The following is a 25,988-nucleotide window of genomic DNA, read 5'->3' on the forward strand; positions in this document are numbered from 1 at the left end:
ATGCTAGAGCCACCTTTCAGAGAGCTATGGATATAGCATGTGTAGGTGAGAAGGATAAATTTGTCCTTATCTACCTTGATGACATAACAATATATTCCAGCGGCCATCAAAATCATTTGCAGCATTTGAAAAAAGTGTTTTTGAAGTGCAGAAGGTTTGGGATTTTAGTCAATCCTGAAAGTCACAATTTGTTTTAGAGGAAGGAAAGCTATTAGGACATACTGTTTCTATTGCAGGTTTCCGAATTGACCCAGAAATAGTAAAAGCAATACAGACTTTGTCTGTCCCTAGATCAAAGAAAGATATCTAGTGCTTTCTAGGAAAAATTAATTTCATAAGGAGGTTCAGACCAAATTTTGTAGAACTGGTGAAGCATGTTACCTCCATGTTGAAGAAAGGGTCAGAGGTTAGATGGACTGATGCAGCAAGAAAATCATTTGAGTCTATTAAAAAAGCTATCATGGAGGCTACCACTTTAATAAGTCTAGACTACAACAAGGAGTTCCATGTATTCTCATTTTCCTCTGAAGACACCATTGCAACAATTTTATTTCAAGCAGATGAAGAAGCTTCAAAACATCCGGTAGAATTTTTTAGCAAGAACTTGAGGGGTATTGAGCTGAGGTATGATATTATTGAAAAACATGCATATGCCCTTATCAAATCCTTGAAAAATTTCAGAGCTTATATCTTTCATTCCAAGATAATTGCATATGTACCCTCTACTGCAATAAAAGATGTCAGAACACAACCTGATGTTAATGGAAGAAGGGCTAAATGGATTTCAAAATTGATTGAATTTAATATAGAACTAAATCCCACTAAGCTGGTTAGAGGTCAGGGTCTTGAAAATTACTGGCTTAAGAAAATTGCAGATCATTGGATATTGATTTCCTTTACACAATTGCAGAAATTGGTCAGACAGATAAAGAAGAGGAAGCAGTTGAGCCAGAGAGAAAGCAGTCAGTGGCCAAAAATCTAGCTTCTTGTGATTGGTATTCTGAAATAGTTAAATTCTTTTTGAAGCTAGAAATCCCTTCAAGCTTTACTCAAAGTCAAGCCAGAACTATAAAGCTTAGGGCAGCTAAATATTGCATTAATGAAAATCTGCTCTATTGGAGGGATCCATCTGGAGTGCTTTTGAGGTGTCTGGAAAAAGAACAGTCAATAAAATTCATGCAGCAATTTCATTCCAGCATGTGTGGAGGGCATCATTATTGGAAAACCACTGCCCATAAGATTCTTAGAGCTGGGTACTATTGGCCCACTTTATTTTCTGATGTATTTTCTTTTGTTAAATCTTGTGACAGGTGCCAAAGATTTGAAGGAAAACAACAATTGAAGTCCCTGCCCTTGAAACCAATACATGCAAAAGGACCTTTTCAGCAATGGGGCTTGGATTTCATTGGAGAAATCAATCCACATTCCAGTGGCCAGCACAGATGGATATTAGTAGCCACTAATTATTTTACCAAGTGGATTGAAGTGATTCCTACCAGGAAGGATGATCATAAGGTGGTCATGAAGTTTTTAATTGAAAATATCTTTACCAGGTTTGGTTGTCCACATAAATTAGTCACAGACAATGCAACAACCTTCAAGGCAAAAGAATTGGTGGAAATGTGTGATTCTATGGGTATTAAACTTGTTCATTCCACCTCATATTATCCTCAAGGAAATGGTCTGGAAGAATCCTCTAACAAAAGCCTGATAAGGATAAGTAAGAAGTTGTTAGAGAACAATAAAAATAATTGGGATTCTAAGCTCAAGTATAAACTGTGGGCTGACAGAGTGACCATTATGAAATCCACATGGAATTCTCCTATCATGCTGGTATATGGCACTGAAGTTGTATTCCCGATTCAATTGACTCTCCTTGTGGCAAAATTCCGTCAAGAAGAGCAAGATGAGGAAGAAGAAATGGCAAAGAGGATCACTGATTTAGCAGAGGTACATCAGATTAGAGAACAACTAGTTGAAAAGGCTGCAGCACATCAGAAAAAGATCAAGGATGCTTTTGATAGGAAGACAAAGATAGATAATTTTCAGGTTGGAGACTTAGTCCTTAAATGGGATGCACTAAAAGAAAAGAAAGGCAACCATGGGAAATTTGATGCTTTCTAGATAGGCCCTTTTATAATTTCTCAGATTCAAGGGAACAACACTTTCATACTGAAAAGTATGGGAGGAGAGGTAGTTTTTGATGGCCCAATTAATGGGCGTTTTCTGAAAAATTATGTGGTTTGAGGTCTTTGGCCTTAAAAGTTGTAAATATTTGGTTTTTATCAGTTTTGTATAGGCAAAGTAGACTCCATACCCAATGGAACACTAGGAATTTTGATTAATTTGTTTTCAACTGGAAAGGCATTGATCTGCAGGTTCTTGAGACCTCACAGGGAGGATCTCATCCCCAGAAGGAGCCAGTGTTAGCTCTGCTATAAGACTAAGCTTTTGATGGGTAAAAAATAGGTTTGGCAGTGCCGGTTGTGCCTTCAAGAGGTTCGTAGCAGTTGGTTTCATCTTCCCCTTCATTCTCCTTATTCTCCTTTAAACCCCTTTATCCCTGTTTTTCTCCCAAAACCCCACGTAAGTCCCTTTATTTGGTCAAACCCTTCAGCGTTGAATTTCAAATCCCATATGATTATATTCACGTAACCGTGCGCTTTTACAAAATCAAATAACCCCGGCTTTCTTGGTCACATCACTCCTGTTAACCCTTTATCTTTTTCCACCGTCCGATTGTACCTCCCGCACGATCTAACGATATATGCTACTCCCGCTGTCGAAAGCCACACGCACGATAGCACGTGGGAAAAGCGGTTTCCCACCAGACCCAACTGCCACACATCGCATTTCTATTGCGGTGCACCCCTGCATACAGATACCACCTGCCTCTCGTGAGCGATGCAGGGAAACCGCTTACCGCCCACACGTACATCCCTTGCTCATTGTTACAGGGAAAAGTGTTTATGTAGAACTTCTAATCCCACTAAGGCTAGTAGCTACCTTAGAAACAAACAAAGAAAAACTACTTTCGTTTTCCTTTATGAAAAATAGATGAGAGAAGAATAAAGGAGACCAACCTTTGTCTTGCGTTTGGTTCCTTGCTCGATTCCTCTCTCTTCTGATAGTCCTTTGCTACTTGCTTTCTTGTATACCCAGCTTCACAAAGTACATGTAGAATCAAAGCAGCATAACACTATACGAGAACATGGATCTATTATCATAAACAATCTAGGATCAGATGTAAATTGACCATACAAATGCATAAAACATAAATCACACAAGAGTATGGAGGAAAACTTGAATAGCTTTATTGATAATCAAGAAAGAGCCAAGAGAGTTACAACCAATCATTCTGACCCAGCATCATCCTCTCAACAAGTGAGCCCTTCTTCTCCTCATGAAAAGATTAGATCACCTAACACTATGATGTTGCCTCAAGAAACCAATAGTAATTCCTTACAAGATACAAAATTCCAGCCTCTCACCTCCGGATCTCTGGGATGAGATATCTATATATAGATATTTGCAGAGGTGTGAGTCAGATCTGGGTTTTTGATTAGTGTCTTCTCTCTGATAGTTCTTGATTCCACTTGGAGATCTCATTGATCTCTTACTCATCCTTGGGCGATTCTGAGAGGCAAGTGTCACACGAGAAGTTTCTAGAAGATTCCATGATCATCCACCTCACAAACTGTCTCCGCCACTTGTCTTTTCTCGTCCATCGCACCCCATAGAAGGGATTTTTGAAATGCAACGCACTTCCTGTGTGTACAAGGTGAGATGCATTGCACCCTGGCCATGGAGCAAGTGAAATGATCTAGTTTTGACCAGTTCTGAGTAGTTTTTCATGGAGAACTTCTAGGAGATGATGTAATCAGTTGACCTTGTTCTTTTATGGGTTGGAAAAACACCTTTAGGGACTTAGGAGCCCTTAGTTTATGGACATTTATGATTGGGGTTGCAATGCCCAAAAATGTCTATAACAATTGCCCCCTAAAGCATGAGGTTTTTAATCTTTTGATGTCGGGTGAAATGCTTTATCATGAGGATCCGAAGTTTTTTCAAGCTGGAAGGTGACCTATAATAAGATACAATACAATACATTATATTCATAATATTTTCATGATCTAGCTGAGGCGGGCATTCCCATGCTCAGCTTTATAAATTCATTTTCCATGTACATGAGACAGACAATCGTATGAGTGTAGACTGATGATTCTAGTAGAGCCATCATCCCTTAGATTGGATGATTATCTATGTAGCAATGATGTACATTTGATGACTTTATTTTCCTAAATATATATCGCAGCTCGGATGGATGAAACTAGATCCAGGGTCTTCAATCTCGTTTGATCTTCACTCAAAGTACAAGTCGATCCATGTGAGAGATTTTCTGGAGTCGAACATGGAAAGACATCACCTGATTACCAGCCAATGATGTAAGCCATTAACAGGCATGAGAGGAATCACCGATAATGATGATGACCCTCAAGGTACTACAGTACAATTCACGTGGTGTGAATAAAGGACTTGGCATCGAACACCACGCAAAATCTTTTGGTTGAAGGCCATTGATGTAAACCTGTCACCGGAAGTGAGAAACTTGCCATTGAGGCATGCAAGCTTCAAAGTACTAAAAGCGTTGTTCCTAGATCGACTTCTTGGATAATGAGCTGATGTCGACAAGAAGCGATCCATCATAGGAGGGCCTTAGTGAATCCCACATCAATGACACGGAATGGAGAAAATGATTTCAATGGAGGTGAAGACAATCTGATGATATAAGGTTCAGGGTGGCGGTCATGAAAGAATGGAGCGTAAATGTATTGCAGTGGGTGAGACACAAGTGAATTCTCTGAGTGACTTCTCTTGAACATATCGACGAAACTGACATGATGGATTGGTAGCATTACCCCAAATGTGGATGGTCTGATGGAACCATGGTGATGTGACCAGTGAATGGAACAACCCAACCCGACTTGGATGCGAAGTGAAAGTGTCATGTTCAAGAGTGACTTGCTACCAACAAAGTTTCTTCGAGTTTTCTTCCCAATTTTTCCCCAGTCATTGCTGACCAGTACCTCTTTATTTTTGTCAAGCTTGAGGAGGATAACATATGCTTGTTCTATAATTTTCCCTTCGGGCAAACCCATCGCTATGTTTTAACGAGCCTAGCGATAGTGAAACTCATTCTTGTCTATTATGGACAAGTTTGTCGCTATTAGGTTTTAACGAGTTTAACGACAAAGATAACTCGGTCCTTTTAAATTTTAATGAGTCTAAAAAGGGACGTAAAGGAAACTCCAATCCTTTTTCGTCATCTAATCCCTTAAGTCCGGAAAAGTATAAAATAATACAGAAGGGATGAATTTTCGGTACTTTTAACGAGCCGAAAAAAACAAGCGCTCGATCTTTTTGTGTAATAAACCCTCAGGTCCAAAAAGATTAAAATCTAAAGGAGGGATAGCACTTTTGGTCGCTTTAACAAGCTGGAGAGGCCAATAGCTAGGCAATCTTTTCATATTTTACGAGTCAGTTGAAAAGAGCTTAAAGGAGACTCGTTTTTGAGGAACGAGTGATAGATTCGGGTAGCAGCTGATTCCAGGTAAGGTTTGGAATTTTCCAATCACGAAAGTGTCACAAGGATGGCTAACAAGATCACTCTTTGCAGCTGTTCCTCAAAAGGGGTAAACAATCAAGTGGAGGTGAATTATCGGCTAATATAGAGTGGAGGTGATGATCATAACATGACTAAGGCTTCAAAGGCTGAAGTAATACATTCACGATGGTTATTTCCTGGAAATTGGTTCATTTTTTAATGAGCTTAAACGTTGGGGGAAGCACTTGCTCATTGCTTATGTTTATTTTTTAACGAGCTTGAATTCCACGATAAAACTTCTCGATGCGGGTTTATTTTTTAACAAGCTTGAACCCTGCAGTAACACTGCTCGTGGCGGGTTTATTTTTTAACAAGCTTGAAACCTGCAGTAACACTGCTCGTGATAAGTTTGCATGCCCCCAGCATAATAACACAAATCGAGGTGCATGCCCCCCAAGCTTCATTGCATTCAACTCGGTGGTTGGAATGAAGGTTTACCTTTGAGATTTGGAAAGGGGATTTGTTTAATTTTTTAATGAGGTTGACATAGTAAAAGAACTATCCTCATGACTCCTTGTTTCATTTTTTAACGAGGTCGACACGAGATAAGAACCATCCTCGAAATCCACCGTATTTATAGTATTTGATAGAAAATCAAAAATTGATGGATGATTAGGCTTGCTGGAATAATCTTCGTGGTAATCCGGAAGATGGGAGCGATGGTGGTAATCTTCTCATGGTGCCTCTCCTATCATCATTGATTGAATGATTCCTTCGTCTGTATAATGTACATGTGACCAAGGATCTGAAGAGGTGCCATATTCCTTAGACCTATCTATCCAAACACTTGATGAACGTTGATTTGGATTTGCCCCCCAAGCCAAGAAAATTGATTGCTACAATATTTCTAAAATGGCGATGATCCATGCTGACAAAATGTTTAGGAATCTTCTGAATCCCTTAGATATAGAAGATTTCACATTGCAAGTTTCCACTGTGGCCACTTCCGCCAAATTACTCGGAGGTGGTAGGGAAAAAGTACCCATTAAGGCAGGGTCTTTTAGGAGGCCTACTCCAATATTTTGAAGCAAATGATTGCTTCCATGGATCATTGGAATGCTTCCCGTAACTTGTGAACTGTTGGGTAGAAATGTTTGTTGGTCGACGATTGTAATTCCTCCTTGGAAGGGAAATGCAATCTTCCTAAAGTAGGTCGACACAACTGCGGCCATGGCATATATCTAGGGCCTTCCCAGTAGGATGTTGTAATCGAGGATTTTGTCGATTAATTCAACAACTATTTCTACTGTTTTTCCCCCTAGTTCAACTTGCAAGTTACTTAAAATCCCATATGGGGTGTATGATCGTTCGTCAAATGCTTTTAACGTCGTTGACGATCTCGACAAGGGTGGTGAGCCTAAATGTTTCCAGCAAATCATTGACATAATACATGTAGATGCCCCCTCGTCAATAATTGTTTGATGAACAGTTTTGTTAAGGGCTTTCACTTGAATAAGGAAAGCTAGTTGAGCTGGTAACTGAGGGTCATATCCTTTGTGATTAAAGGATACAAGATTGGATTCCATTGGGTCAATCCCACCTATTACTGATAATAGATTTTGCTTTTGGGAGAGGCAATTTTGCGGTACCTCAAGTGTCGACATAGCAGACGATGATTGGGCAAGGTCCTCTACTATATTATAATTTTGTGCTACTTTGGCACGAGGATTAAATGTCGATTTGTGTACTACTCCCTTTGGCAGATTTATTATTGATTCAGGAATGATGGGTGGCACAACTTCGGTCAAAGTTGTTGTCTAACTACTGGGTCGTTCATTAGCCTTGTTATTCGACAGCTGTGGATTCCCGTAATCTTTATTCCTTGTCAAAGCATCATTTTGCTTCTTTGAGATAGACAACATAAGCACTTGGGATCGGGAAGCATTTTGATTAGCAACCAATTTGGTTCCCGGGTTTGGAAACGGATCAGTCAATACTGCTGAGGTTTTTGAACTCTTAAAGAGTTTCTTAACGTCAACTTTATGTGGACAATCTCTCGTCCGATGATCCTCATCGCATATCTGACACCCCGCAGGGGGTTTCCTTTTCCCCAAAGGGTTTGCAGAAGGTTTTTCAGGAGATGACTCATCCTACTTCTTTTGTCTCCCTTTATTTTTCTTCTTGCCCCCTGGTTGCTTCAGTTGTTTGCCCTTGTTGGTCGACATGACATTTACCTCCGAGGCGAGAAGTTCTTCATTTGCATTTTGATCAGAAATCTTACGGGCTTTTTTAGATGTAGCCTTTGTCGATTTCGTGCTTGTCGTACCTATCACGCCATCACTGACATGAGAGTCTTTGTTTGATTTATGAGGAGGGGGGACCGAAAATTCCGGTTTGGGAGCGTCAAGTATTTTATCGTAGAGCGTGCCAGACTGAGTGTAAATCAAGTCTAAATATTGCGCACGAGAAATAACTTGCTCTTCAGTGACGACTCCTCCTTTTGCCACATCTTCTGTAATGGAAGGTAATAAAGACTTAATAAACCATTCAGCTAATAGTTGACCAGGAACATACGTTTTTACCATTCTACGACGACGTCGCCACTCGTGAATATGATGGGATATGTGAGTGGCCGTTGTTTGCTTGAAATTGGTAAGAAGTTCCTGTTACACTAAAAAATGTCACCTTGACTACTTACAGTTAGTATGGCTCAAATCAACAGTCATGCTACCCTCTTAGGCAAGTCTCATGCCTCTGTTATCCATCTCAAACTCAAAGAAGAGAGAAAGTCTTGTAAAAACTATGTTTATCTCTGGGGTCGCAGGTTCTCTCTAGCCTTACCTGCGGGGACGCTGACCATGTTCACAAAATCTGCGTCCATGGACGCTCTGTATGTTAAGGGACAGGTGCGTCCCTCTGTAAAAGGCAAAATGCGCGAGTTTTATCTTGAAAAAGTTACTTGTGGTTACTTCTAGAACATTCTAGAGGTCGGTTTGATGAAATGGATGCGCCTCCAGTTGGTTCATGTATCTCTATTAAGGGGGAACTTATCCCATCAATAAGGGAGCTATCCCACCCAAAGAGGGGGATGATCCCATTGATAGTGGACCTGAATAACCTCTTTACAGCACTATAAATAAAGACATTGAGCCAGAGGGAGAAGAGGTTGGAGCTATACATTTTCTTTGGGTAAATGCTGCAGGATTTAGGTCTTCCATTTAGAACCTTTGTGAGGAGAGATTGTCTTTGCTTGATTCTACTTGGAAGTGGGTGAGCTTTGTCAAAGTAGAGGAAAACCCTTGATGGACCCTGGGAGGAACTTGCACAACACTAAGGCCAGGTTGTAAGAGTTTCTTTGTTTCGTTATTAATACAAACTGGTTTATTTTTCTCAATAGCTTGTGTTAATGAGTTATTTCATGTGTTCCTTGGTCTACATGTTGAATATATGTTTTATTATATGAAATGCAAGTGCTTGGTAATTGTTTGATTGTTTGTGGTTGCAGGAATTGACTTGAAGGAGGAGCTCATCCGGATTGGCAAGGACAGACTACAAAAACAGCGTTTTGGAATAAGGTAAGCCTAAACACTTGTAGTTTTCATGTTGTAAAAGGTGTATTTAGAGAAAGATCACTCCATTTTGTCTTGTTTGTCATTAGAATGTCTTAGACTTCTAGGAAGGTCAGCTGTGTCCGCACCCTTGACCAATTCCGTGTGACAAATTGGCGACTCCACTGGGGAATCCATTAATGAGAGAGTCTTTTCCTTTATGTGAACTTTGCTTTGAGAAAATCATTTTTATTTTCTGGTTTTTGACTGTGAGAATTAGTATTTGGGTGGCTTAGCTTTAGATTTAGTTAGATTTGGTTTTTCTTCATTTTTCCAGAAGGACACACCCTCTGAGTACTGCACAGTGCGTCCTTGGACGCGCTGTTGCCGTTTGCACAGAGCGGGCCCGCAGCTGTGATAACGGGTGGCCTGCGTCTTCCTGTAAAATTTAAGAAAATTCCATTTTTGCTTTAAATTGCTTTTAGATTTTGATTTTCCTTAGTATTTTCTGCCCAGATCCTTTAGTACCCTGTCAAGAATTTTCACCTGAACTTGTTTTGCGAGCTTTGAGTGTTTTAGTGGTTTTCAACGAAGTTTAGACCTAGGGTTTGATTTTTGGATAGGTTTTGTAGTGACTTTGATAGTAGAAAGTTGTCCAGCCTTAGATCTCTCTGGTTAGTCAACCTTCTTAGAAGTCAGGCCTGTCGTAAAGTCTCCTTTTGTGAGCAACTTGCCATTTGAGTTGTTTTGGGTCAAATTTCGATTTGCTTGTTTATAAAGTATTGATTTCCATTTTACAAAAAGATTAGAGTTTTGTTTTGGCTAGTTTTTTGGTTCTGCAATAAGCTAGTCCTTGATTTGATTGTGATCAAGTAAAACACCTTAGAATAATCATTGTTAGTTTTGGCCTCGTTAAACTTGCTTAGAATAAATTTGCCTTTAGTTTGCTTATGAGTGGATTTTCTTAGATTTTAATAGTCGTTAAGATTGTTTTTTGGTTATATTAGATTTATTTGCTTTATTAAAAGAAAAATACAAAAACATCTTCTTAAAAAGTCTTGTTTCAAGTAGCTTTTTGTTTTCGAAAGAAGAAAAGAGTTTTTCGTGCATGTAAAGAGAGGTTATGTTTTTATGCTTGGAAAAGAAAAACGAATTGTTTCTTTGATTGTCTTCAATTAAGAAGTTGCTTTTATAAAGATTGCATTCTCTCAACTTTTTAGTTAAGCAATTCATCGAAAAAGTAAAGTAGTGGGTAAATCATTCTAGGTGCATTTTGTAGTGGTTTCGAGTCGAGTCAACACACCACTGGTTTCACTTCCATCACCTTTTGACTTAAGAAACAACCTTAAAAGTAACGCTTAAATTAAAATCAATCTAGTAATTTTTATTTTTCTAGGGCTCTGAAACACCAACATAGCTTAGGCTAGGGTCTTGGAGTAGGTGAGTACTTAACTCTCCAAGACTACAAAACCAAACAGATAGTCTATCTTGAGTAGAACAAATCCAATTGTTTCAGTTACATTCTGGGAAAGCTCCTCTTAAAGGAGAAGCACGAGCTCGTGTCCGAACCAGTGAGGGGATCATTCCTCCCTCGTTGGGAACGACGCCAGACAGTACGTATTACAAACGGTAAACCTCGGATTAACCATTGTCGAGGAGCCAGGGGTCACTTATCGGTAAACCTTGGATTGTTGTCAAGGAGCCGGTAAGGGGATTGGAGCTTGCTACTCTGCCCTTGCGTGCTGTCGGAGTTTAGACTGTTCCCCCAGGTGTAATTGTTGTGATTGGTAACTTTAGTGACCATAATCTTTAGGGTTCTACCGAGGTGACGGTGGAGGGAAGGTCCCACTGTACCTGGAGCAGACGTCGGCTATACTCACTTGGATTTTCTGGGGGGTTCGCTTCACTTCGAGACGGTTAAAGTGGAGGAACTTGATCCAGTCTATTCATTAAGCAGGTTGCCGGGGTAACTGTTCCACCCGCCATTTCTGTACTGAATCCTGCGAGGTTGGGCCTAATCACCAACTAGCGCTTTTGGTCCGGAAGACTACTGTTTGTGTGTGGTTTGACGCTCTAGATTATTTAGGCGTGTGCTTCAAATTTGTTTGGTTCTTTAGAAGACTTTAGGTGGTTTGATTTGAAATTTTTACTTTGTTTTCGTGTGTTGTAGTTAAAAATCTTTAATTGTGGCGGAATTACCGAGACGGTCCCGTCGAATTGCGGGCCAGTCTCCTGAAGTTGTTTCTGTGGCCGAATTGTTGAGAAGATCCCGTAGACTTAGGGGATCCCCTCCTCGAGACGATCCAGGTAATTTAGAAGGGTTAAAGGTCCTTGTAACTCCTCCTAGTGACAGTAGAGTAGGTTCACCTGAAGAAGGAGAATCTTCCTTGGTAGTCCATCCAGATTACCAAAGTTTAGAAACAGGTTACAATCCCGAAGCTGTTACAGTTTCCGAGCTTGCTGGTAGTTTTTCATCTGCCAGTGAAACAGGCGAAGAACCTGAAATTTTCGAACCTGTTACTCCAACTCCTAGTGTTCCTGATTCACCAAGAATAGAAAGAATTATCACCGAAAATCTTCCTGTTGGATTAATTGCTATAGAAGAACTTGTTCCAGAGGAAGAAATAGGCGTTTCTGATTCTGAAGATCTAATTACCCTTGATCTAAGGGAGCGTGAATCCATATTTTACAGTCCTCCTAGAAGTGAATCTTGGTACCTTGCATTAACCAATTTTTTAGACAACTCAGTAGGTTTTTCTACACCTCGTACTCCTTTTCCACCTAGAGGAATTCATTCTCCTGTAAATATGTCTGGTCAGTCATCTGTGTTTTCGCAAAGTCCCGAATCATTTTTAAATGGCGGTCCTTCTGTTCCTACTGGGTATCAATCACTTTCTGGTACCTTTGCGGGAGCATCTCCTCAACCCATTAATCATGGGTTATTAGTTGGAAACAGTGGTAATGTACCATTGAGTATAGGTGACGTTTATATGATGTCAGGTTCAACTCCCATTAACCAACCTCAAGGTGGCCAATTACCGCCTGGGGCGCAACCTTCGTTAATGCCTGGGGGGCAACCTCAAGGTACTTCATTCGTGACTGGGGGGCAACCTCAAGGGTATCAACCCCAGCCTCAATATGTACCCCAAAGTCAACCTCAGTATCAATATCAACCTCAAGGATGGCAACCTCAAGGGTGGCAACCCCAAGGGTATCAACCCCAAGGGTATCAACCTCAAGGATACCAACCCCAAGGTCAAGGTCAACCCCAGTACTCGTATTTACCTCAAGGTTATCAACCTACGGGTCAATACCCTGGTCAAGGTTATCAACCACCTCAAGGGCAATCATATGGGACTGCACCTTACAATTATCAACCCTATCCTCAATACGGCTATGGATCTCAGTATCCTCAACCTGTTACGAGTCAATACCCTGGAATGTTAACATGGGATCCGTCACAGGGTCAACAGATGTCGCAACCAAGTATACAGTCGGTACCTCAAGCAGGACAACCTGCAGTTCCTGGTCCACCCCAGCAACCGCAACCTGTCCAGTCAAGTGTTCAGACCCCTGTAACTTCCGTAGTTACTCAGTCGCCAATTGCACCTGGTACTCCACCTCACACGGCTGCAGCAACTACCGCTTCATCTACCATGCTTACTTCTGGAGTATCGGCAGCTCCGGTTTCTACTGTCCCTGTAACCACTCCTCAGACATCTGTACCGTTGTCTGGACCTACGGTTCAAACCACAGTCCAGATGCCTGCAGGCCAACCTGGTACAAGTACGGTTGTTACTACTCAACCTCAATTTGTTCAACCTCCGTACCAGGGACAGTATCAACCTGGGCAAGCTGCCCAACAACCGGTTTACCAGTATCAACCGTATCCTGGGTACACTTATCAACAACCTCAGCAACCCCAGTACGGTCCGGTTAATCCTGGTTTTCCAGGAGGATATAATATCCCAAATGCGACTCCTGTTCCTAGTTATCCTGGATATCCTCCTCCTGGGGCTGGTATTGTGACTCAGAGTTTTAGAGATCCTAACCGGCAGTTACCGTTTATTGCGACTTTAGATTTACCCGACTTGATGCGCCTAACGAACGATCCAATTCAATATCTTCAGTTCTGGCCGCCAATGCCAAATAAGTTGCCCAGCGATATACCCAAGTTCGAAGGTAAGTCTGGAGAGGATCCGTCTAATCACGTGATGACTTACCACCTCTGGTGTGCCTCAAATTCCATCTCAGATGATTCCATCCGCTTACGTCTTTTCCAGCGTACACTCATTGGTCTCGCAGCCAAGTGGTACATTGAGTTACCACGGGCCTCTTTTTACAACTTTAGCCAGTTAGCTACCTCGTTCTTAACTCATTTTCAGTTACCAGTCAGATATGATAATGGTACAGAATTATTAACTTCGCTAAAACAATCGACATCCACGTACATTTCTGATCACATTCATGAGTGGAGACGTCGAAGAAGATTAGTGAAAGTTTTTATCCCGGACCAAATCTTAGCTGAATGGTTTGTCAAATCATTATTACCAAGAATTACTGAAGATGTAGCTAAGGCCGGAGTAGTTACTGAGGAGCAAGTCATTGCTCAGGCACAATACCTTGACTTAGTTTACACTCAGTCGGGTACGTTACACGAGAAAATTCCGGATCTTCCAAAGTCAAACCAAATCGTTGCTGCTCCTTCGGGATCTCATGCCGCTGATGGTATGATTGGTATCGTGACTACAAAGAGCAAGAAGAAGTCTTCCAAGGCTTCAACTACTCCAATTATCACTTTGCCTGATTCTCCGACAGGAGAGTCTTCTCCTGAACTCACCGCCGACATTCACGCTGTAGAGTCATCTACGGCCAAACCAAAAAACGGTGGAAAGAAGAAAGGAAAGAAGAAGGCTAAAGCAGACAAGGCTCCAAAGGAGAAAACGGAAAAGTCGGAAACCAATGACGAAAAGCGCAAACCTCGATATCCTTGTCTCATTTGTGAAGAAGATCATTTTACGAGAGATTGCCCTCATCGGGCCGAGGTAGTGAAAATAGTCAAAGGTTCTCCCACTCCTGCTGTGTTAAAAAATCCATTTCCAGAGCAGGAGAATAAGATGATAGGTTCTTCTTCGAATGCCAGTGAAGAACCCATTTTGATGATGTCTCATGTCAGGATTGCGACTCGATCGCAAGATTATGGTAGTAAGGCTCCTGTTGATGGTAAGGAAGCAGAATCTTCTCACTCTAACCCATCAACCTCAGCTCCTGGTTCCGATCCACTACAGATCGAAAAACCTAACCCAGACTTCGTGATTAAGCCGCCCGCCAAGGGTGTACTTCGAAGGTCTGCTTTCAATCCACATGCGAGGGCAGCCCAGAATTACAACATTGTTGAGGACTTAGCTGTTTCACCTTCAGCAATGTCGGCACTCGAAGTGCTGCAATCATGTCCAGCACAACGAAAATTGCTTTTGTCGGCTATCGGAGCTGTCGATGTTCAGGACCCGAACCTAATGATCTTTGATCTAGAAAATAGTACACCACGTCTCCCACATCAAATGGCTTTCCAAATCCCAGTGATAGTCAAAAACAGGCCTATTCATCGGACTGTGATTGATGAGGGAGCTTCTACGTGTATTATGTCAATTCAATGTTGGAGATCGCTTGGTTCTCCTTCATTGAACCAATCCCCCACCATCCTTAAGGCCTTTGATGGCCGTGGGTTCCGTCCGTTTGGTATTCTACAAGAATTGCCTATAGGGGTCGAAGGTAAAACCGTTAGTCTGGATGTGGAAGTGGTTGATGCCCCTCTAGACTACAACCTTCTTTTGGGTCGAAGTTGGTCATATGCTATGACAGCGGTCATTTCATCGGTCTTCAGAGTCATTAAATTTCCACATAACGGTAAGATCGTGACTATTGATCAGCTGACATACTTTTCATCCGATCCAGCCTCTTCAGAGAGTATTCAACATGTTGGTAAAACGACAATCCCTTATAGGGACATTGGTGTAGGTTTAGTTAAGGATTCCGGTTTACTGGGAACTTTTCCTCTCCCTCCACTCAACGTAGACCCTTCGTTTGCAACGATTCATATGATCACGTCAGAAAACATTATTTATGATGATCCTTGGTATGTTCCATCTGACTCTGAGCTAGATTCGTTCGGTGATGTTATGCCGTTGAGTCCGTATGAGATTGCTTATGAAGCTCTTATGTCTTTTACCGATTTTCATTCAACCGAAACCGACCAAATGAATGTGGTCAGTGAAGAGTCACTTTTCACCTCACCCTTAGAACGGATAACGTTTCCCGAAGAAGTGTCATCTGACGAACAACTTCGCGAAATCCTAAGTGTAGATGATCTACCATGGGAAGATCTCCATCACAGATCTTCGTTTTTACCTAAGGGCGATGCATTTGAAAATAATTTTTCATCTATCTTTACCGCTGAATATGTCAAAGACGCTCAGGATCCAACGAAACATTCTGATTCAGAGTTGAATTTAGGGAATATTTCTCGTACTATTCCCATTGATATTTCAGTGAAGCCCGGAATCGAGGAAAACATTCATATAGGTGCCGCATGTACTGAAGAAGAAATCCAAACTTACAAGGCCCTATTCCAAGAATTCCGCGACGTGTTTGCCTGGTCTTACGAGGAAATGCCAGGAATCGATCCTGCCATTGTTGTTCATGAAATCAAAACCTACCCGGATGCTAAACCCATTCGGCAACGGTTGCGTCAGATTCACCCTCGAAAAGCGGCTGCGATTAAAGCAGAAGTCGAAAAGCTGTTGAAAGCAGGTTTCATTTATCCGATCCCGTTAACGGATTGGGTATCGAATATTGTTCCCGTCAATAAAAAACAAGGAACAATAAGAATCTGTATCGACTATAGGGATATCAATCGAGCTTGTCCAAAAGACAACTATCCTACGCCTTATATCGATCAAATTATTGATGATTGTGCCGGAAATGAGATGTTTTCCTTCATGGATGGTTTCTCAGGCTATAATCAAATCAATATTCTACCTGCCGACCAACCAAAAACGGCATTCATTTGTCCATGGGGGACATTTGCTTATTGCAAATTACCTTTTGGGCTTAAGAATGCCGGCGCTACTTTTCAACGGGTGATGTCTTATGCATTTCATGATATCAAGCACATTGTGCAACCCTATCTCGATGATTTGCCTGCTCATTCTTTACATCGAGCTGATCACCTTGTCCACCTACGAGCAATCTTTATGAGGTGTAGGCATTATCGAATTCGGTTGAATCCCCACAAGTGTGTTTTCTGTATAGAAACAGGTCGATTGCTGGGATTTGTTGTTTCAAAAGCCGGCATTCGCGTCGATCCCTCGAAAGTCGAGGCTATCATCAAATTGCCTCCTCCTTCGAGTTTGCGCCAACTCCAAAGTTTGCAAGGGAAAGCGAACTTTTTACGTCGATTCATCCCAAACTACGCCGAGGTCACTAAAGGTTTTACACGGTTGTTGAAACAGAACGCACAATTCTTTTGGGACGAGATTGCCCAACAATCTTTTGATGCACTTAAACACGCGTTGACCCATGCACCGTTATTGCATCCTCCCAACTACAACCAAGACTACTTCTTATACCTCGCAGCTTCGCATTCCACCATTGGAATGGTGTTAGTTCAAGAAGATGAATTCAAAGCAGAGCATGTGATATATTATCTTAGTAGAACCTTAAATCCCACTGAGTTAAAATATTCGCATGTGGAGAAATTGGCCCTGGCAGCCGTTCAAGCTGTCCAGCGTTTTCGTCACTACATTCTTCTTCGCAAAACTACGGTTATTTCGGATTGCAACCCTATGATTTATATTTTGACAAAACAACTGCTAGGGGGCAAGTACTCTAAATGGATTGTTATCCTGCAAGAGTTCGACTTGGAGTTCGAGAAGTCCAAGTCTAAGAAATCTTTAGTTTTTGCGGAATTGATGTGTGATTTCCCGAGTGCTGACACAGAGACTGTGGCAGAGGAGTCCATTGCGGACGAATCTTTGTTTCTTATTAGCACTTTAGATCCGTGGTATGGGGATATAATCATCTATCTCCAAACCCAAACCTTTCGGCCTGAAGCTTCCAAGGAAGACCGTCGAAAAATTCGGTTTCGATCCCAGCAATACAGAATTATTGGAGATACACTTTATCGCCGGGGGGCAGAATTAGTTTTTCGACGTTGTTTAACTCACGACGAGGCTGAGAGAGTTTTGAATGATTGTCACTCTGGAGCATGTGGCGGTCATATGTCTGGGTATGCCACAGCTCAGAAGGTGTTGCGCGCTGGCTACTTCTGGCCGTCTATGTTTAAAGATTGTATCCTTGCCGTCAGAAAATGCCACAACTGTCAAGTGTTTGATCGAAAGATGCGCGCTCCACCTGCTCCTCTCCACCCTATAATTGCCGCTGGTCCATTCGCCAAATGGGGCATTGACTTTATTACTTGTAACCCTCACTCGGCCGGGGGGCATGCGTATATCATCCTCGCGGTTGATTATTTTACAAAATGGGCCGAGGCGATGCCTACATTCGACGCAAGCGGCAAGACAGCTGCAGTTTTCGTATTCAATCATATCATAACTAGGTTTGGTGTCCCACAAGCAATCATTACTGACCATGGGAGCCATTTTCGAAACGTCATGATGACTGAACTTACAAGCCAGCTTGGTTTGCGCCACGATAGCTCTACTCCTTATTATCCGCAAGCCAACGGTTTGGTTGAGTCAATCAACAAAGTTCTAGTCATCATGATTCGACGGATCATTGGTATCCATCGAACGAATTGGCATAACATGTTATTTTCGACGCTATGGGCATATCGAACTTCAGTGAAAAATTCAACAGGTTTCACCCCTTTCCAGCTAGTTTATGGCTTAGAAGCTGTGTTACCTATTGAATGCGAAATCCCATCACTTCAAATGGCTGTCGAATTACTTCCAGCTACTTCCGAAGAGGAGAAACGGTTATTATACTTGGCTAAATTAGATGAGACTCGACGTGACGCTACTTTAGCTATCGAGACTCACGCGAAACGAATGAAAGCTCAGTATGATAGAAATGTAACCCCTCGAAGTTTTTCGGAAGGAGACCTAGTACTATTATATGATCAAGCTAACGATAAGCTAGGTGCCGGAAAATTCGTTCCCATGTGGCATGGGCCCTACATTGTAAAGCGAAAGCTAGCAAAAGGGGCTTATGAGTTAGTTGATTTTGATGGGGACTCTTTGGGTAAACCCAGAAATGGACTTTACCTAAAGAGGTATTATGCTTAAAATGATGGGTATGGAGAAATTTTTAGATAGGTTAGATTTCCTTTCTAGCTAGCAAGTGTGTTAGTTTAGTCAGTGTGCTTAGCTTAGCGAGTGTGGATTTTCGTCATTATTCTGGCTTATCTTGGTTTTACTCTTGATATTGTAGATGTCGACGCCTCTCCAAACATACATTGGATTTGCTGATGGTGCTTGTCGTAATACACGGAATATCTCTTCCGCAGCTTGGGTTATCTATTCGCCCTCTGACGAGTTAGTTTCTATGCATGGGGTAAGCCTCGGTCAAACAACAAATAACATTGCAGAATACAGTGCAGTGGTTGAATTATTATCCGAATCTATTTCATTTGGAATTCGACATTTGATAGTGAGGTTAGATTCTGAACTTGTTGTATTACAGCTTAATAGAGTTTATGCCATTAGAAATCCTGTGTTATTAAGGTTGTTTTTGAGAGTGCGTCTCTTGGAACGTGAATTTGATTACATTGAATATCAACATATTCCAAGGTCCCTGAATACATTGGCAGATGCAATTGCTTCTCGAGTGTTGGACAGACATTTATAATAATCATGCAAGTAAATTTAAAAACATTTCATCATACATGTTAAACAAGATAAGCCGGTAATAGTGATATATATAGGTAGAAGTGTGTCAAAAATATATACATCGTCTTCGATCATAGGTTGAAAACACCTTATGATCGGCAAAATGATAGTACAAAAAGTCAAAAATGTCACATGTGACTACAAAAGTGACTAGTCAATCACTGGTGGTGCTCTCTGTACGACACCACTGCGCGGGCTACCTTACGCAAAAATCTCCTAAACGGTCCAGGGACCGCGACTACGAAACGCTGAAGCCTGATAGGAATGTCGTCCATAGTAGTCTCAGGTATGTCTGCCGTGAGACGCTCTAGATCATGCTCCAACTCAGCTAGTACGTCTGCAGCCGCGTCCTGTGGGGCCGGTACCGGTGCAGCTGGATGTAGTCTATCATAAGGCCGGAGGTTGGCTGGACGCTGTGGACCAACATCTGCATTTTGAAAAAGTTTTACTATTAGTTTTGAGACGATATATATAAAAAATACAAAAAAATACATAATTAGGAAACTTGTGAAAATAAAAGTACCTCTGTCGTCCCATTGTTCTCCCTGTGGAAGAACCATGTCCGGATCACCTCTGAAATCCATTCCGGCATACGGAAAGTCCTGTATCACAAAAAGCTGGCCCTCTAACCAGTCAAAATAACTATCTAAGAATCGAACCACTGCCGCGCCCTCGTCAGGATGCCGGGCCATCACCGCAACCCATCGTATCAGCTTTGGCTCCCGAGGACCCAAGATATCAACAGTGAGTTGCTGAGGGATCAACATTGGAACTCTCTCCAAGGCAAAGCTCACGACTATAGGCCCATATCCAAAAGTCTTTAGTCGTCCGTTCTTTGCCTTGGTCAGTTGGCTCTTCATATGAGCCGACACAGCTTCACACCAGTTGAAAATGGTGCCTTGGTAACAGTCAATTGCCATCCGCATTTGGGATCCGGAAGCAATGTGCAAAGCGGCCGCGCCGCAAATTCTGGTAACCGTGAACACTATGACTTTGAGTTCCGGTAGAGTGATGTGTTTTATCTCTATGCCTTTTGAATGGTGAGCCCCACGTGTGCACCAATCCTCGCGGAGACTATCAAGGGATTGGCCACCCGGCCTAGTCCCCGCAAGACTGAGTTGCTCACCTCTGTTTGGCAAGCTAGTGAGAAAGTATATATCCGAGGGCTCTATCTCGAGCTGGTGCCCTCCTATGTAAAAACATTGTTCTTGAACGTTCCATCGCTCAACCAGCCATTCCAAGAATCTTACCTGGCCCCTCATGCCCGGTATGGTCCAATATTTGTATAATCCGCATGCTCTTAGGGCATCCAGAGAAGGTTGGTGATTTATTGCAGCTTCATCTTCCTCTACATGCTCTCTTTCTCTCCAGTCTAACATGATTAATGCCCTGCATATCAAAATAGCAATTAGAAATTGATTTGGGAATTTTTGGTGGTTTTTTGAGAGAGTTGGGGTTTTGAAATGCGCGTTTCTCGGAAGACGCACCCCGGCTTTGTAGCACAGGGCGCCCGGACACAGCTGGCCTGAAGGCGGGCTGCGTCTTCCGACCGTTTTCCCGTATGAGAAAAAGTCGGGGGACGCAAGTCACCCGAAGGGCACCTGCGTCCGCCGAGAGGCGCATTCCAAAACCAAAACCCTCCCAAAAAATGAAACTAAAACCTAAAAATTAATTCTAAACGGATAGAAATGCAGAGTAGGATGTGTAAAATACCTGGATAAAACGGCGTTCGATTCCGACGGTCAGATTTTCCGCAGCGACCACGGGAAGTTTCTTGTCAAAAGCTCCTTTTTCAACCTCAACAGTGAAACGGTAAAAATGACATGGTAAAAGGTCTTTTTATAGGTTTTTTGGATGAATTAGTTCATTTTTTACCATGAAAAGTTGTTTTTCGATGTATTTTTGCCTATTTTAAACAGGTATGAGTAATGTGTCGCTTTTGTGCAGGACAAAGGGATTTCAAGGGAAATTGTAATTTTTTCACAAATAAAATATCAGAGTCATCTTTTAAGCCCTTTTCTGACTCCTAAAACATGAAAAGATCGCCGAGCGTTTCTTTTACACTCGTTAAAACGGAATTAAAAGACGGTCCCCTTTTAGCTCTTTTCTGACCGCAAAATCAGGAAAAGATTGCCGGGTTTTTGTCGTTTCAAACTCGATAAGGAAATAAAACGACGTGTCCTTGATCGCTTTTTACTTTTCAGGTCAACGACACTATTATGAAAGTACTCCTTGGTCGCAAGATCAAGCGGTTCCCCCAGGTATTATTTTATACTTTTTCGGGCTTGAGAGACACAAATATACGAAAAAGTTCAACCTGGAGTCTCCTTTAGTTTTTTCAGACTCTCTAAAATTGAAAAACGCCGAGTTTCTCCTATACTGGGCTCGTTAAACTTTTACAGTAAAGGACCTGTTCAATTACAAACAGGAACGAACCACTCCTTCCTAGGGTTCGAATTTAAACTAGGTTGGACTCGTCCGAAGGATGAGCTTATAATCAAGCATATGTTATCCTCCTCAAGCTTGTTAAAAATAAAGAGGTACTTGCCAGAAATGGTGGGGGAAAAGAGAGAAGAATGAGCCTATTTGTTACCTTTTATCTCAAAAGAAACTTTATTACCACTCTTGAACACGACACTTTTCATTCACCTGGGTTGGGAAATTTTTTACCTCACAGTTGACCAAACCACTTTGAAAGTCTTTAACCGGGTTCCGGGGATTAACTTTGAGTTATTCGTCACCAAGCCATCTGTTGTGTCGTTATGTGTTCAAGAGGTCTGCAAGAAAAACTTTCATCTGCAAAATACTTGTCATCCATTTGACCATCCCTGAGTCAGTCCTTACAGCAACATTTCTTCAACTTGAACAATGATTTCGTGTTGTGGGCTTGCCTGCAACGGGTCGCTTTCTATCGACATCGACACATTATCTAGAAACATGACTTAGGAATCGACAGTACCTTGAAGTCTGCATGCATCAATGGCAGGTTTCTCGCCTTTGACGTCAGTTTACATCATTGACTTTCGATCAAAGGATTCCGTGAAATGTTCGACATCAAAACATCTATTCACATTTCACGGGTTGTGCTTGGTACTTTGAGGACCATTGACATTACTGGTGGTTTCTCTCACGCTTGTTAACAGTTTGCATCATCGACTGGTAATCAAGTGGTTTCTAACATGTTCGACATCGAATCATTTAATCACATGGCTAGAATCGTACCAATTCGGGAAGTAGAAGTGAAGACCCTGGATCTAGTTTCTACCATCCAGGCTGCGAGGAGTTTTGTATTCATTATCTATGTAGACTAATCATAAACAGATGGCTGCGTCCATACTGTGTCTACAAAAGTCTATAAAAATGATGTACTGCAAGATCATTCCTGTATCAGAATAGTTAGTCCATTAGTTAAAGTTTTGAATCTGAGTATGGGAATGCCTACCTCAGTGATGATATAATCTTATCCATGTATTTTGTGTTGAAAATTGCAGGTTCCAACCAGCCATCCACAAGACAATCCTTGAAATGATAAAGCGCTTCACCCTTCCTAGAATTACAAAACCCTACTCTATTCCAGGCTTCGCACTTTAGGGGGCAATCTGTTACACTAAAAAATGTCACCTTGACTACTTACAGTTAGTATGGCTCAAATCAACAGTCATGCTACCCTCTTAGGCAAGTCTCATGCCTCTGTTATCCATCTCAAACTCAAAGAAGAGAGAAAGTCTTGTAAAAACTATGTTTATCTCTGGGGTCGCAGGTTCTCTCTAGCCTTACCTGCGGGGACGCTGACCATGTTCACAAAATCTGCGTCCATGGACGCTCTGTATGTTAAGGGACAGGTGCGTCCCTCTATAAAAGGCAAAATGCACGAGTTTTATCTTGAAAAAGTTACTTGTGGTTACTTCTAGAACATTCTAGAGGTCGGTTTGATGAAATGGATGCGCCTCCAGTTGGTTCATGTATCTCTATTAAGGGGGAACTTATCCCATCAATAAGGGAGCTATCCCACCCAAAGAGGGGGATGATCCCATTGATAGTGGACCTGAATAACCTCTTTACAGCACTATAAATAAAGACATTGAGCCAGAGGGAGAAGAGGTTGGAGCTATACATTTTCTTTGGGTAAATGCTGCAGGATTTAGGTCTTCCATTTAGAACCTTTGTGAGGAGAGATTGTCTTTGCTTGATTCTACTTGGAAGTGGGTGAGCTTTGTCAAAGTAGAGGAAAACCCTTGATGGACCCTGGGAGGAACTTGCACAACACCAAGGCCAGGTTGTAAGAGTTTCTTTGTTTCGTTATTAATACAAACTGGTTTATTTTTCTCAATAGCTTGTGTTAATGAATTATTTCATGTGTTCCTTGGTCTACATGTTGAATATATGTTTTACTATATGAAATGCAAGTGCTTGGTAATTGTTTGATTGTTTGTGGTTGCAGGAATTGACTTGAAGGAGGAGCTCATCCAGATTGGCAAGGACAGACTACAAAAACAGCGTTTTGGAATAAGGTAAGCCTAAACACTTGTAGTTTTCATGTTGTAAAAGGTGTATTTAGAGAAAGATCACTCCATTTTGTCTTGTTTGTCATTAGAATGTCTTAGACTTCTAAGAAGGTCAGCTGTGTCCGCACCCTTGACCAATTCCGTGTGACAGTTCCATTCCCATTTCGTACCTTACCGGTAGCTGAAAATGGGTTAAAAAGGTTGTGGCTAGGGTACTGAAGTTGTCAAATGAAGCTCTGGGTAATTCGATATAGCATTTTGCTGCCAGACCAGTTAACGTCCTCTAAAAAAGGCGAAGCCTAATCGAATGATCGTTTAGTGTGTTTGATGAACACCACAGATGAAAGGTCATCACATGATTCGACGGATCCTCACCCGGATTTCCATTAAATTTATGAATATTTGGCGGAAGTTTATGCGGAATCGCCGGCCACCAAGGGGCGTAGGCGATTGGATCGTTTGTTAACCGATTTAGATCTAGTAACTCTAAAGTTGCCACGAAGGGTAACTTTTGATTCAGGTTAGGTGAAGCATACCCAGGATAAGATGGAATCGCCTAAGCAGTTGGTCTCTGCATACCAGCATAATGCATTTGATGCTGGTAAATTTGGTAAGGTTGATGGGCATAATGATTGTAGAATGATTGATTTTGACTATTTTGAATATATGGTTGCCCACTATTTGCAAATATTTGTTGCTCAGATCCTTGGTATACCTGTTGGAATTGTGGTTATTGGTATTGCACTAGCCATGGTTGTGAAGCCATGTGCTGTTGTCCAATACTGACTGTTTGACCAAGATGAGGGGTAATTGTACCCGTTTGGGCTTGTGTCATTCCACTAGTTGGCGATTGTGGCTGAGTCATAGCAACAAGAGGCTATTGCATTACCACCTGAGAAACCTGAGGTTGGCATACAACAGGCAGCGCTTGTACTTGCGACACCGTCACAATAGCTGGCGTAGTCGGTATATTTGACATAGGTAAGCATTGTTGCATCGAATATACAATTCTTGGTTGTTGAGGTAGTATCAGTACCCAACTGCTAGATGTAATTCCAGCATAACCTGAATTTTGTTGTGAACTCCCATATGGTCGTCCTCCCAAAGGAGACAATGAAAGGGTATACTACCCCCCATACAGTGGTAATCTGGTACATAAAGGTATGGTTTGCCCTTAAGGAACGGACTGCCGAAATTGACACCCTGAAGGATCAATTTGCTGAGACTCAACATAAGAGTTTCCGGATACTATTTTGGATGAACAAACAGGAACGGACCACACTGTCGAAATAGCCCCTAAGTGGGCCCCTTCTAGCGATTGAGAACTAGTTGGGACAGATGGTATATCGGCGAACATTGTTGGAGTGATAGCAGGAAGTTCTGTCATCACTGTGTCGGATGACACAGTCCTAGATGTTGACGGTTGTTCAGACATTTCTAGTCTATCCAAAAGATTGCCTAGCGATTCTACAGGAGCTTCCGATGGCGGTAGACTAATGTCTAATGAAGAAGGATACAGAGTGATCCCGACTCCAAATTGCGATGGAGTACTAGATGGAGGATCCTTCACAATCTCTTCTATAGCAATCCGACCAGGTGGAAGAGGTAGACCGTCTAGTCCGTAAAATATTTCTGGTGCCGAAGAAGGTATGGAATCTAAAGCGACAGATGTTTGGGGAGTAACACCCTCCGAATCAGTTGCAGATGGAACTGGTTCAGTAACACAAGTGTTTACTCTCACACTAGGATCAGTGCTACTGTCCTTCAGTGGCTGATGAACTTCTTCTGTAAAGGCAGGGATACCAAATTTTTTTGGAGTAACCGGAGTCTCTGATGGTGTTGGAACACTTGTTCTAACTTTACCAGGGGATTTGGAACTGGTTAAACGAGTTCTCTTTGTCCGTAATAGTTTCGATTCAAAGACGGTTGAATCATAAGCCTCTGCGAACGATAGGGTTTCAATTGACTTTCTTTCACGATTGCGGATTACTCAATCAACTAAAAATCAAGGGGAAGTATATTTCCGAATTATATGAATTTTAGACACTTTGACACAACTTATTTTTTCAATTTTTAAGAGTCGAGAAAAAACAAAAGATGACTCTAGTAGCCTTCGATTTTTAATGAGCTGAAGTGACAAGTGCTCAGATGTACCTTTTGCATTAAGGAGTCTAAAAAGGAACGAAAGGGACTGCTCTGTAAATCTAGACAGAGGGATTACCAAACCAATCTCAAAACTGTAGAATACTTTTTATGGTACGGCAGTCAATCTTCCTGAATGTTGTGTTCAGTGCATTGCGATCGATAGGGCGGCAGAGACGGCTTCCTATGGATAAAGGATAAAGCCTATTGTGGTCTCCCAAAATATACTCGACGGTACATGGGAGCAAAAGTCCGTACTGGCACTTGTCGTCTCAAAGTG

The sequence above is a fragment of the Pinus tabuliformis genome, chromosome 8, assembly GCF_031772625.1.
Source record: "Pinus tabuliformis cultivar Carrire ecotype Pingquan chromosome 8, CPIR1, whole genome shotgun sequence".
Lineage (NCBI taxonomy): Eukaryota > Viridiplantae > Streptophyta > Pinopsida > Pinales > Pinaceae > Pinus > Pinus tabuliformis.